An 11,941-nucleotide genomic window follows, 5' to 3' on the forward strand; every position below is an offset into this window, starting at 1 on the left:
GCAATGTCTGAGAAATCCTCAATGAATCCAAATGAGTTCAGATTTATATGAATGCAGCCTGCAGATTCTACGATGGAGTAGCTTTTTCTCAATTGCAGAGATTCCATGGACTTGCAGACTAATTTTTTCTTGCTTACATGTGCATAAATGTACATTAGCATCAAAGTGTATGAGTGCAAATATGCATTTGCAAATACATTCTCAAAAATCCAATTCAGAAAATGACTAGATAATAGAATGTAAGATGATCTGCGAAACACAGATGGAATGGGTTCCATACATTCCAAGCTTTATTCCAACAGAAGTGAGCCAGATGACTTCAGAAAGCCCATGAGCAGGACATGAAGAAGTATCGTGTGTCCCCTGCCCTCCCCCCAGGAATAGGTGTGTGGAGGCACTGTGCCCCGGAGCATGAGCAGACCAGCCTATTAGTTCTCCGCAGGCTGGTGCTGCGATCCCCTTGGATCTAGCCATTTTCCCACCCCTCACTTGCTGCATGCCAGACTGTCATTCTCTTCTAACTCAAGGCAAACCTGTGTGTGCCAGCTAGCCTGTGTTTCTCCTAGCCCTCCCCAGCAGTGCGCTCTCTCTCTCTCTCTTTCTCTCATTCTGTCTCCTTCCAGTTAGTGTTGTTAACATCCCTTCTCACTGTGCCAGTTATCACTTAGCCAAGAAGCAGCACTCCAGAAAGAGGGCAGAAAAGAGAATCAGAATCAGATTTGTGGATCTCATTGTTGATCTGTCGATTGGCTCATTTTTTGGAGCAGGGGGGGAACACTCCTTCTCTCCTCCCCATTGTTGTACAGACAGAGACCATCTCCGGAACAAGTGGAAGAGCAAGAGAGTGCGAACGCTGGGAGGGAGAGCATAGCAACAGGACTCCACGATGAATAAGGGCCAGGAACACCATTCTCAGAAGGTAAGAGGCGGCAATTGGTGCCACAGGCACATCCTGAGATGCCACAAAAAAACCTGGGAGGGGGAGCTGAGGCAGGTGGTGGCTTTGTCATGCAAAACAGGCAAGGCTGGAGAAGGCTGGGAGGCAGAAGCACAGCCTGAGGCTGGAGAGGCAGGATTCGATTCGCCTCCTCCTCTGGGACCAAAGACTTAGGAACAATTTGTCTGCTGCCACTGGGAAAAGCAATGCTGGAGGCATCAGGTGAGGCAGGTGGGTGTTTGGGTGGGAGGCTATCAGTTTGTAATGAGCTTGTCTTCTCTCTCTCCCTTTAGTTAGCAAGTTTTCTAAAAGCTGGTGCTGTGCAGATAATTGGAGGAACCTGCTCTAGCCAGCTGGCCTTGTGAGAAAGATGCTTTTCCTGGTAGGCAGCAGGTGTTTCCGCCGGGATGATTCATGCTGTGGCTGTGGGGGTGGGAGCAAGAGTCAGGAGTGGGGTTTCAAAGTGCAAAGCACTAGTCCTTGTCATGGTTTGCTTCCATTGCCCTCTTTCTCCTCTTCCTCTCACTGCATGCAAAGTGTAACAGGTGCTAAGGGTGTTGTGGTGGCATGGAAGAAAAGAGAGGTTGTGGGAATGCAACCAGCAACCAGCTTTTCTTTTAGCCTCAGCGTTTGAGTTTCAGGAGGACTGGCTAGTTGCTCCACATTGGGAATTGCTGGAGCAAGAAACTGGGCCAGGTCTATTGAGTTTCTCTGAGCTTCTACCCACCCCCTCCAGGCTTGCCTGATCGGCAGGCTCTGCCCTCTTTTTTCCTGGCAGTCCTTGTTTCTCCCCATCTCCCACCCCTGCACTTGCACACAAGCGTCTCTCTGCCTTCCTTTCCTCCTCCGCTCAAGCTTCGGACTCCACCCCTGATCAGCCCATAGGACTTTATTGCCAGAGGCAAAGCAGCAAATACCACCCCCTGCCCTCCAAGTCAAGTGGCATATGATGGCTCATTTCCAAAAATGTGCAAATCCCTCCAAAATTTTTATTTTCACCTCCGGGGGGAAATGCACATTTGGGGGGGGTTTAATTTTTTTCTCATTTTTCTACAACTAAACTTGCATAATATAGCAACATAGAAACAGAGCGAGTCAGAAGGAGCCTCCTGGGCCATCCAATCTGACCCCTGGCTCCAGCCGGTTCCACTCACAACATGCCCACCATGTGCATGTCTAGCCTATCCTATGTCTACCCTATGTCCTATGTCTAGCCCATAACATTCTGAAAAGTTTTTTTTAAAGGTTCACAAGTCCAGGGACTCTGTACAACTCAGGAAAAGTCAATCTGCTGAGGGTCAGATCTGCAGACACTTGAACTCATTTGTATCTGTCGTGGATCTCTCCAGTATCCTTGGTCTGATCCTCAGTCAATCTAAACCCAGTATTATCAGCACTAACGGGCAGCAATGGCTTTCCAGGGTTCCAGGCAGGATTTTTTCCAGCCCTACCTCAAGATGCCATGGATTGAATCTGGGACCTCCTGTGTCCAAAACCTGTATTCTCCCACTGTGCTAAAGCCCCTCCAAGAGTCCTTTAGGCCACACGGCAATGGTGTAAATAAGTAAAGAAGGATATGTTCAGTGTAATGGATGGGATGCTGTTGATGGAAAAGATGCTTTACACTTCCTCAGCAAAAGATGGTGATTTATTTTAGGAAGTTCCCTCCAGAAATATATGGGACCGCACAGGAAGAGGAGAAGGAAGCTGAATTGATAGCCAGCATGGGCCATTCGTCTAGTTTGATTTTGCTTGAGTCTGTCTCTCTCAGACACACACAGACACGCACATGCACAGAAGTGACAGGGCATATTCCAAAGAAACCGGAATAAACGCAAATGGTGTGTTTTCAGCATATCAACAGTTTGCTCAACCTCTGAAATGATTTCTTCAGCCAGCCACTTCCATATCTATATCATGTGGGCATGAGAACCTAATCAAAAGCCAGAAGAAGCATGAGCCAGAAGTTCAAGATGCCTGTGTGCACAGACCTATGCACCTTACATCAGTGTGGCAATGCTTTTGCAAATGCTTATTCCTCCTAAAGAGCGCATTATGCACCACAATTTGGGTCTTGCTTGAATCACCTCAACATCTTTGTTTCCTCTTGGCTTCCTATAACTAGTTCCCCTCCTTCTGCAGATGCCTACCAACCACTCACAGCGCTCTAGCTGTGGAAGTTCATGACAGCAGCAGGTAGTCTTCTATTCAGCTCTTGCCTGGTCCTTGTCTTTGCACAGGGAGCATGACAACAAAAGGGCTCTCTCTCCTGTGGCTGGTTGTGGGAAAAGCAAATGAAAGCGTTGCTTAGCTTTTGATAAAGCAGTGAGTCCTTAGAGTGACGTTCAAGGTGGCTCCATGTGGTCTCTAGTTGTTTCTGGACCAGTGGCATTAATTAAACTGAGATGGGGATGAAGGACACCATGGACATTTTTCCAAAGAATGGTACTTGTGTGGTGGAAAGTCCACAGTGAGCCTCACTTTCATGATATCCTCCAGTCCCTAAAACACCAACCATCAGCAATATCTCTAATGGGCAACCAACACACTGACATGTCAGACACAGATATCAGTATGGTGGTCATTTGTGCATCACACACACAGAGAGAGAGAGAGAAATAAAATGCATCAAAAAAAAAAAGGAGAAAAGAGGGTTCATCAAATGGACATAGACTAATATGTTTGCATCATTCATATATATATATATATATATATATATATATATATATATATATAAATAAAAATAAAATAGAGGTTGCTTTCAAACTGAAGGCTATCCTCTAGACAGACCTTCAAATACACAACTGTCCTCTGTAAAGTAAGGCTCATGGCAACTCTGGGAATCAATTATCTCTGTGCTGATAGCTGCTACTCTGAACATACTGGCAAGATCACAATTGAAAGGGGACCAGCCCTTGTCTTAAGCCAGTATCAGTGGTCTTCTTTGTAAGAGCCATTTATTGTGGACTTATGATTTCTTACGCACAGACATTTGGGGATCCTTTTCACAACATTGTCACCGTCCAGGGCTTCTCTCCCATGTTTTCCATCCATGTTTACAGCTTTTTTAGAGCAAGGGGCGAAAGCCAGCTATTAAATTTGAAATGCAGAACAAACTAGATTGAAAGTCTCTTGTTCTGTTGCAATTCTGCTTTACCGCAGCTAACACCACAGCATCACAATGAGGCTGAATGGTGCAGTACAGGAAAAGACAAAGCCAGGATGGCAGGACATCTAAAAGATACACTCTTCCTCTTGAGAACAGAAAAAGAAACCTTGGAAAAGCACTGGCTTAAATGCCTCACAGTAGCTCCCAACTCCCTATAATTAACAGGAAGCTCTTCTATGAAATACTTCCTCTTCTTTTTCCTGATTTGTGGCTCTCTTTCTTTGGTAGACTGTCAGTTGGAAATACATAGGCCGGAAGAGACATGACAGCCCTCATGGGACTGTGGCCAGAAACAAATCCCATACCATGCTCCCCTTTCTTGCCCTGTAATGTTTATTTCAGGAAACGAGTGACATGAGAGCATTGCATCAAGCATGCACACCTTCCTCTGAGCAGCAGCGGACAACGCAGTGTAGGGACAGGCTACTCACACATTATAGGAGGTTGTGTGGGCAGCAACTCTATTACTGCCGTCACCTTTACGTGTAGTTGGATGTCTAGTCAAAGTATGGAAATGTTCCCATGACAAAATATTAGGGCTGGGGTGGTGGTGGTGGGGAATTGCCGGGCAGGGAGAGGGGTTTTTCTGTTGTTTTCTCGAGCTACCAGTTATGACTCAGTACAACACAGATGTATTACTTAGTGAGGGGTTATTTTCTCTAGTAACTCAGTGTTCTAAGTCTGGTATATTGCCAACAATCATAATTAGTCAGGCTTTAGTAATGTTTTTACACACATACTGTAAGGGTCCTTTTTATGCAAAAGGCTGTTTATCATATCTCTCTGCTGCTTATTAGAATAATACATTTGTCAGACTTGACACAGGAATATCTACTTCCCTGCCCACTGAATAGCTCTGCTGGGTCTGAGCTATTCATCAAACTAGTCACGAGAAACTCAGATAGAATTAATTTTGACTGCATACCATGATCTGCAATGTGAAACCAGTATGCATATTTTGTAAGTGGAAAAGATAGGTCTTGCCTTATTTTGAAAGTTTAGATAAGAATCAAATACAATTCAGAATTACCGCTGCAAAACCATGTCAAATAATTTACCTGACTAATGTTAGTTTCTTTGGATCATCTGCCAAAATTACTTGAAGGAGTGGAATAATCTGTTCCACTTTTAGTTTTTCTTAAACAAAGTCAAATAAGAGTATTAAAAAAGACTGCTTGTCTTTTCTGCTGTAAATAACATATGGAAATACAGGCTTTATATATTCTTCCTTAAGAGTACAGTCTTACTGAGAGCTGTCTTACTGTTTGGAAGTCCTAAACTCAAAGGCTTTCAGGTTTAAGGTGGCAGAACAGGAGAAGCGGGGGGGGGGGGCTGGAGGAGTTGAGCTGCTGGCTCTCAGGTCTCCTCTGCTCCCCTCCCCTCCCTGCCCACCAAGATGCCCCTTTGCTTCTTCCTCCCGGGTTGCTTTTCAAATGTCAGACAGGCAGCTCTCTCCACACTGTGAATGGAAGGGGGCAGAAGGGGATCCCTGACTCCTTCTCCTGAGGTTGGAGTGCAGTGAGGTGTGAAGAAGCTTACGCTCCCTCTCCCCCAGCAACCCCAAGTGTGTGTGTGTATGCATTTATATGTATTTACATGTATATGCTCTTGCACATGTAGCCCAGGAGCACCTCTGAGAATTGGATATTGTGAGATGGACAATAAACTGACTTAGACTATGTTTAATGAGTGTCCAGGGCTGAAGTATCTTAATAATAACAAGCATTTGAGAAACTATGCATTAGAAGAAACTTGTAGCAAACTGCTTAGTGCAGGCTTCTACTTCTTGTGCTTAAGTCATTCTAGTTTAGTTTCACCTCCTTTAGTTTCACTTTTCCTTCTGAGGCATTGCTCTATTGTGGGTTATATTTCACTAAACTTGGTTGCCTAGCAGTGGTTTAATTGGTAGAGAGCTGATATCAAATAACACTGAAAATCCCTTTACATGAGCCCTTTGGTACATGCCCATACTCAGAGAGAGCCTTCTGCCACTTAATAATCCAGGGTAATTTTCATATGTATTACAAGGTCAGATATCCTTTCTTGCTTGGGGAGATTACTTCTAATCTCACCAGTCTGCTTTCTTGGTATTTAGTGTTTTGTGACAGCCACCATAGCAACCATTTTATGAATCAGCAAGTCCCCAGGGCAGCCATTTTGTGAGAGCACCTTCAGCACTCTTTGAAAATTCCAATGTGTCCATAATAGCAATTAAGCAAGCAGGCTGAGTGGAAAGTGTCCAAAGCTAGAAAATGGTGGGATTGTATGGCAGTAGCTTCACAGGAATGAATGTCAAGCTGACTCATGCGACTGCACATTGGGATAGTTTTATTTAAAGAACCTGAAAAGCTGTTTTTCCTCTTGAAAAGGAGTCACTCATAGCAACGTACAAAGTATAAAAGGTATTATTCTTTCATTCATATCTGCCAGTGCTTCTTAATTTGTACCAAGGCAGGTGCTGGAGACCCTTTCCCTAGGTCATGTGTCTCTGTGAAATGGGCTGTGGTTGCTCAGACACAGATTTCCTTCGGACATCCTGTGGCTCAGCTCACAGGTTCCAAAGGGAGCCCTGGCTTAGTCCTCCACATGCAGCCATTGTCCCCTCTTTCACATTCCACCCCACCTTAATTATGTAGGTGGGAGACTGGTTTTGTGAACACATTGCTGTAACATCAAATCTCAGTTCTTTTCAGCCTGGAGTACAACTTCCATAATTCCCAGACCAGTTATGCAATGCTACAGAAGCAGTTCATGTATACAAAGGATTGAGAATCACAGTTGCAACTAACTCTGTAGACTTTCTCCCCATACACACCCACTCATGTCCTTTGGGTAGACTGAACACCCTAAAAAAAAAAAGTTTTGTGAGTTGAGCATTTGCCATCACAGGAGTTACTGATTAGAAAAAATGATTCCCAGGAAGCATGCCAGAGTTTTATGCAAGAAGAAGGCCATTTAGAGAACTCAAAGTGGGGAGCTTAATTCAAGCATGATGTGTGAAGTTGACTAGATGATGATGATGATGATGATGATGATGATTATTACATTTCTATGCCGCCCCTTGCCGAAGCCTCGGGGCGGCTTACAACAAATTAAATACATTGAAATACAATAGAACATAATAAATTACCCCTAAATACAAAAATACAAAAAATACACTGAGATACAAACATAATAATTAAGGATAACTAGCTTAGACTATAATATAGGTTGTAACTGGGACTGAAGAGAAATTGCTGGTTTTACTATTCTTATGATTACAAATCAACATTGATTTAGTGCCAGATAAGAAACCAATTTTTTTTTATTCATTCAGGGAATGAGTTCCCTATTTCAGAGAGATGTTATTTTTAAATACTTCTGGGTTGGATCCAGAATAATTAAACTTACAGTAGACCTATTGAAATCATTGGAATGTAAGTTGAAAGTGACTAAATCGATTCAAAAAGAGAAATCTGCTAAAAAATAGCATTTGTACTGGTACCCCAGTTCTTTCACAGAAATGTTTGGCGAAGTATAAGATTTTTTTCCTTACCAATTCTTCTATACAGGGTGCACTCTGTGTGTGTGTGTGCGCGCGCGTGTGCGTGTGTGGCTAGGTTCACATATCATGAGAAGCTATGGTAATTTCTTACACTTTCTGTATGTCATCTGGACCCAGTTATAGAATCATAGAATAGTAAAGCTGGAAGAGGCCTGAAGGCCATCAGATCCAACTCCCTGCTTATTGCAGGACACCAAGTTAAACCATCCCTATTTTTGCAGGCTAAATTAGCATTTACCCTTTTTGCAGCCACATCACATTGTTGGGTCATTCAGCTTGTGATCTACAAGAATTCCAAGATCCTTCTGACTTGCAGTACTGTTCAGCCAAGTATTCCCCATCTTGTCACAATGCATTTGGTTTATTTTTCATAGGTGCAGAACTTGGCATTTGTCCCTGTTGAATTTCATCCTGTTGCTTTCAACCCAGCACTCCAATCCATCAAAATCATCTTGTATCTTATTTCTGTCTTCCAGGGTATTAACTACCCAGTGTTGAGTCTTCTACAGATCTGGTAATCATTCCCTGCAGTTCCTCATTGAAGTCATTAATGAAAATGTTGAAAATCACAGGGCCCAAGAGTGAACCCTGTGGTACCCTACTTATTACTTCCCTCCATTTTGGAAATATGCTGTTGATGAGCACTCTTATTCTGTAGCCAACTGTGGATCTATCTGATCCTTGTTCCATCTTTCCTACTTTTAACTAGTTTGCTAATCAGGATTTCATGGGGCACTTTGTCAAAGTTAAGACAGATTATGTGCACAGCATTCCCACTGTCCATCAGGGAAGTTACCCAATCAAAAATTGAAATCAGATTAGAATAGAATTTGTTCTTGTAAAATTTGTTCTTGAATAATCCATGTTGGCTTCCAGTAATCACTGTATTGTTTGCAGACTGACTGCTTTATAATCTGCTTCAGAAGTTTCCCAGAGTTTGATGTCAGACTGTAATTTCCAGGTTCTTCAGTAAGACTCCATCCACTGTGTTCCTTTTATACCTTGCTCCATTTGTATTAATCCAGATGTTCTTGATGGAGCTACTAAGCAAATACTCCTGAATTTCTGTGTGATACCTTTGGTTTCTTGAACCCATGGCAGAATCAATGGGCTCTTCTACGATCTCCATGCTTCATCGCCACACTTCTCTGGCCATCCATATCTGACATTACCATTTTACCATGGCTGGTATGGAAACATGGAGTCCTGTGGAAAGAGCATAGTCAGCAAGCTGTTCTTTACTACCCTCAACACCCTGGGAATATATGGATGATTTACTTTCAGGAACATGGAGAAACTGAGTAAATGCACAGAAGGACACTGGCACACTTCAGGCCAAACCTTTCATCCAGTGTCCATCTGAAACGTTCTTTCTGATATATTTACAGAAATATAAAACCATAGCAACTTGCTGGCATGTCTAAGTAGGAAGTGAAAAGCAGGGAGTGGTTAGGAATAGAGATAACGGAAAGAGTACACTTGGTGCTTTCATTGCTTTCTACTTTTCTGATTCAAAACGCAGCTTCAATGCTTTACCTAAAAGGAGTTTCAAGCAGGGCTTTGCCAAACAGTAGTTGCAAAGCAGCATTGGGTCCAAAATTCAGCCAATGCACTTCAGATTTTAAAGCTGCTCTTTCTTAGGCAGAGACAGAGACATATGCACCCCATTTCCCAGTCTCTTGATCCATTCTTACATTCACATATAGCCTATTGCCATTATGTAGGCGTGAGAATTGGCTGTCAAAATGGCCAGAATAATCTGCTGCCTGAATTACTTACTGATATTTGTTGCATGCATCCATAGCATGCCAATTATTACTATTTCCAGCATACCAAAGTGAAATAAAGTCTTTGAACAAGGCAACATGACCTACAGCAATGCTTCTCCCTGAGATATTTCTGTAACACAGTTCATGCATTAGTTGGACTGTGTCCCTCTCATCTAGTTTTTCTGTTAGCAGCTGAAGAGTCATATTTTTTTCAAAAGCATAATTAAAATATAAATCTATACAATAATCAAACATATATTGCCATTTACATGCACATTTATCTTTATAGTTAATACTACAGTCATTTGATAGTCAATTTCTGCATGAAGAATTGGGATAGATATTTCTTCTTTGTCAAGGGTAGCATCAGTTATTACTATGAGAAAAAGTAATACTCATTTGCCAGTATGAGTTGAAAGCATTTGCACTTTTGTGTTGTTGAGTGATTCATCCATATGAATATGCCTCACAGCAATGCATGCAGATCAATTAAGTCATTTAAAATACTTTTCTTTCTTAATCTTCTCAGGGTTTTAGCTTTACATATACATAGATGGCGCCATCTAGTTTCCATAGTACAAGGTTTGTACTTCATCGTAATGAATGTCCAATAGGAAGCTGTTATGAAACCTGTCTCAGAAAAAGCCTTCATTATATTTCACTGACCTAAAACACCACTGGACAGCCTTCAATTTGTGATTTCTGAGCAAGGTGAGGGAGCACCAGGTTTCTCAAGGTTTCTCTGGTGAGGGAGCACCAGAAATTCTCAAGGATTTCTGAGCAAGGTGAGGGAGCACCAGATATCTGGACCCTTATCAGTCTGGCCTCCCAGCTGGGTTTATGACCCACTGGTGGGTCCATTCATTCTCATGGAGAGGCATGAAATGTATAATGTCACCTTGTGATTTCTTCTAGCTCTCAGCAGATTTTGATTCTGTAATTCATCATAACAGTCTACATCCCTTCTTGTGATTTGCTGGGCGGCGGGGGGCACACCCTGCTTTGGTGGCCAACCTTTAAAGCCCCAAATGATCTTGTCCTGGATAATTTAAGAGCTGCCTTGTTTCTGATGAGCCTGCTGAGAGCTCCATTCAACAGTTGCGTTCTGCTCTTGGTTGTGCCCACTGTCTGAAATTTGGCGGGTGGAGGCACAAGATGGCTTTGTCTGTTACTGTGCCTACGCTGCGGAACACCCCGTATGGCTACCCCACTGTTGCTAAAGTTTTGGCTAAATTAATGTTATCTTGTGGCTGTTTTAATATTGTTGATACTTTTAAAATTGCTGATTTTAAAAGGAAAATTCTTGACAGTCTCTATCAAGGAGATAGGACATAAATATTTTCATAACCAAATGCATAAATAAAATACTGCAGTGGTCTTAGGATAATAAAAGCATTGGCAGTGTGTTCCTGGTAGCTTTTCTCAGGATGAAGTCACTGATAAAGATGTTGGCAACACCTGTGTCCAGCAAGCCAGCCAGAGCCATAGGGAGATGGGGTGGGGGGCAATGGAGGCTGGTGGCCATGGCGGTGGGAAGGCAGGCTCACTGAAGGGGGAGGCATTGAGGGGCCTTGCCCAGTGGCCCTCAAACACCTGGAGGGGCCCCTGCTGATTAGGAGGAAGAGGGGCAGATTGCTATCACTCCAGAGCCAGACAACTGCACAATATTCACATGACTTCAGGATTCAGGGTAATTACGATCGTAATGAAATAACAAAAGTATAAGCTAAATATGAACTATTCTGCTTCTGAAGCATAGTTTGCTATAAAGCCAACACCAACAGCAGTTGCTTATCACAGCTCCTGTAGCCTTTTTTTGCCTGTTTCTCTTCTTCAGCGAAATGCTGGCTTCCCTAGATTTCCTTCTCAGCTCCATTTGTTCACTCTGCTGTTGCTGAGTCTTCTGCAGCGCCAACATTGCCTTTTTGCCCCCTTTCCCTTCCAATTTATTTCATTTTTATACCACCCAATACCTGAGGCTCTCTTCCATTTTCCATTACCCCCAGACTTCATACAGCCCATAGCCCAAATAGGCAGGCATTAGGCCTGGGTCTCAGTGTGGAACTCATTGCACTTCTTGGCACCCCTGTGCCTCTTTGGCTATATGACAATATACAGATGTTTCCCTACAGATGTGGATGTAGTTAAAACTGCAACAGATAAGTACACCTCTCTGCTTGTTGTTTGCTTGTACTTGTGCATAGTGCCTGCTAATGAGAACTGGCTTTTGCAAGCACATCACACCAGTCCTGTGCAGGCTGCACTGGCTGCTGGTTGCCATCTGGGCCCAATACAAAGTGCTTGCAACAACATACAAAGCCCTAAATGGCTCTGGGCCATGTCCCGGCCTGATTACTGAGGTCTTCATCTGAGGCCCTTCTCCAAATTCCTCCCCACAGTGAAGTAAGGGGTGGGGGGAGATGGCTAGGGGAATGGCCTTTTCTGCAATTGTGCCCCACTTGTGAAACAAGCTTCCAGTTGAGATCCACTAGTGATCTTCTTTTCTCTTAGTCAGTCGCCAA

The sequence above is a fragment of the Varanus komodoensis genome, unplaced genomic scaffold (assembly GCF_004798865.1).
Source record: "Varanus komodoensis strain SLA01 unplaced genomic scaffold, ASM479886v1 scaffold7_3, whole genome shotgun sequence".
Lineage (NCBI taxonomy): Eukaryota > Metazoa > Chordata > Lepidosauria > Squamata > Varanidae > Varanus > Varanus komodoensis.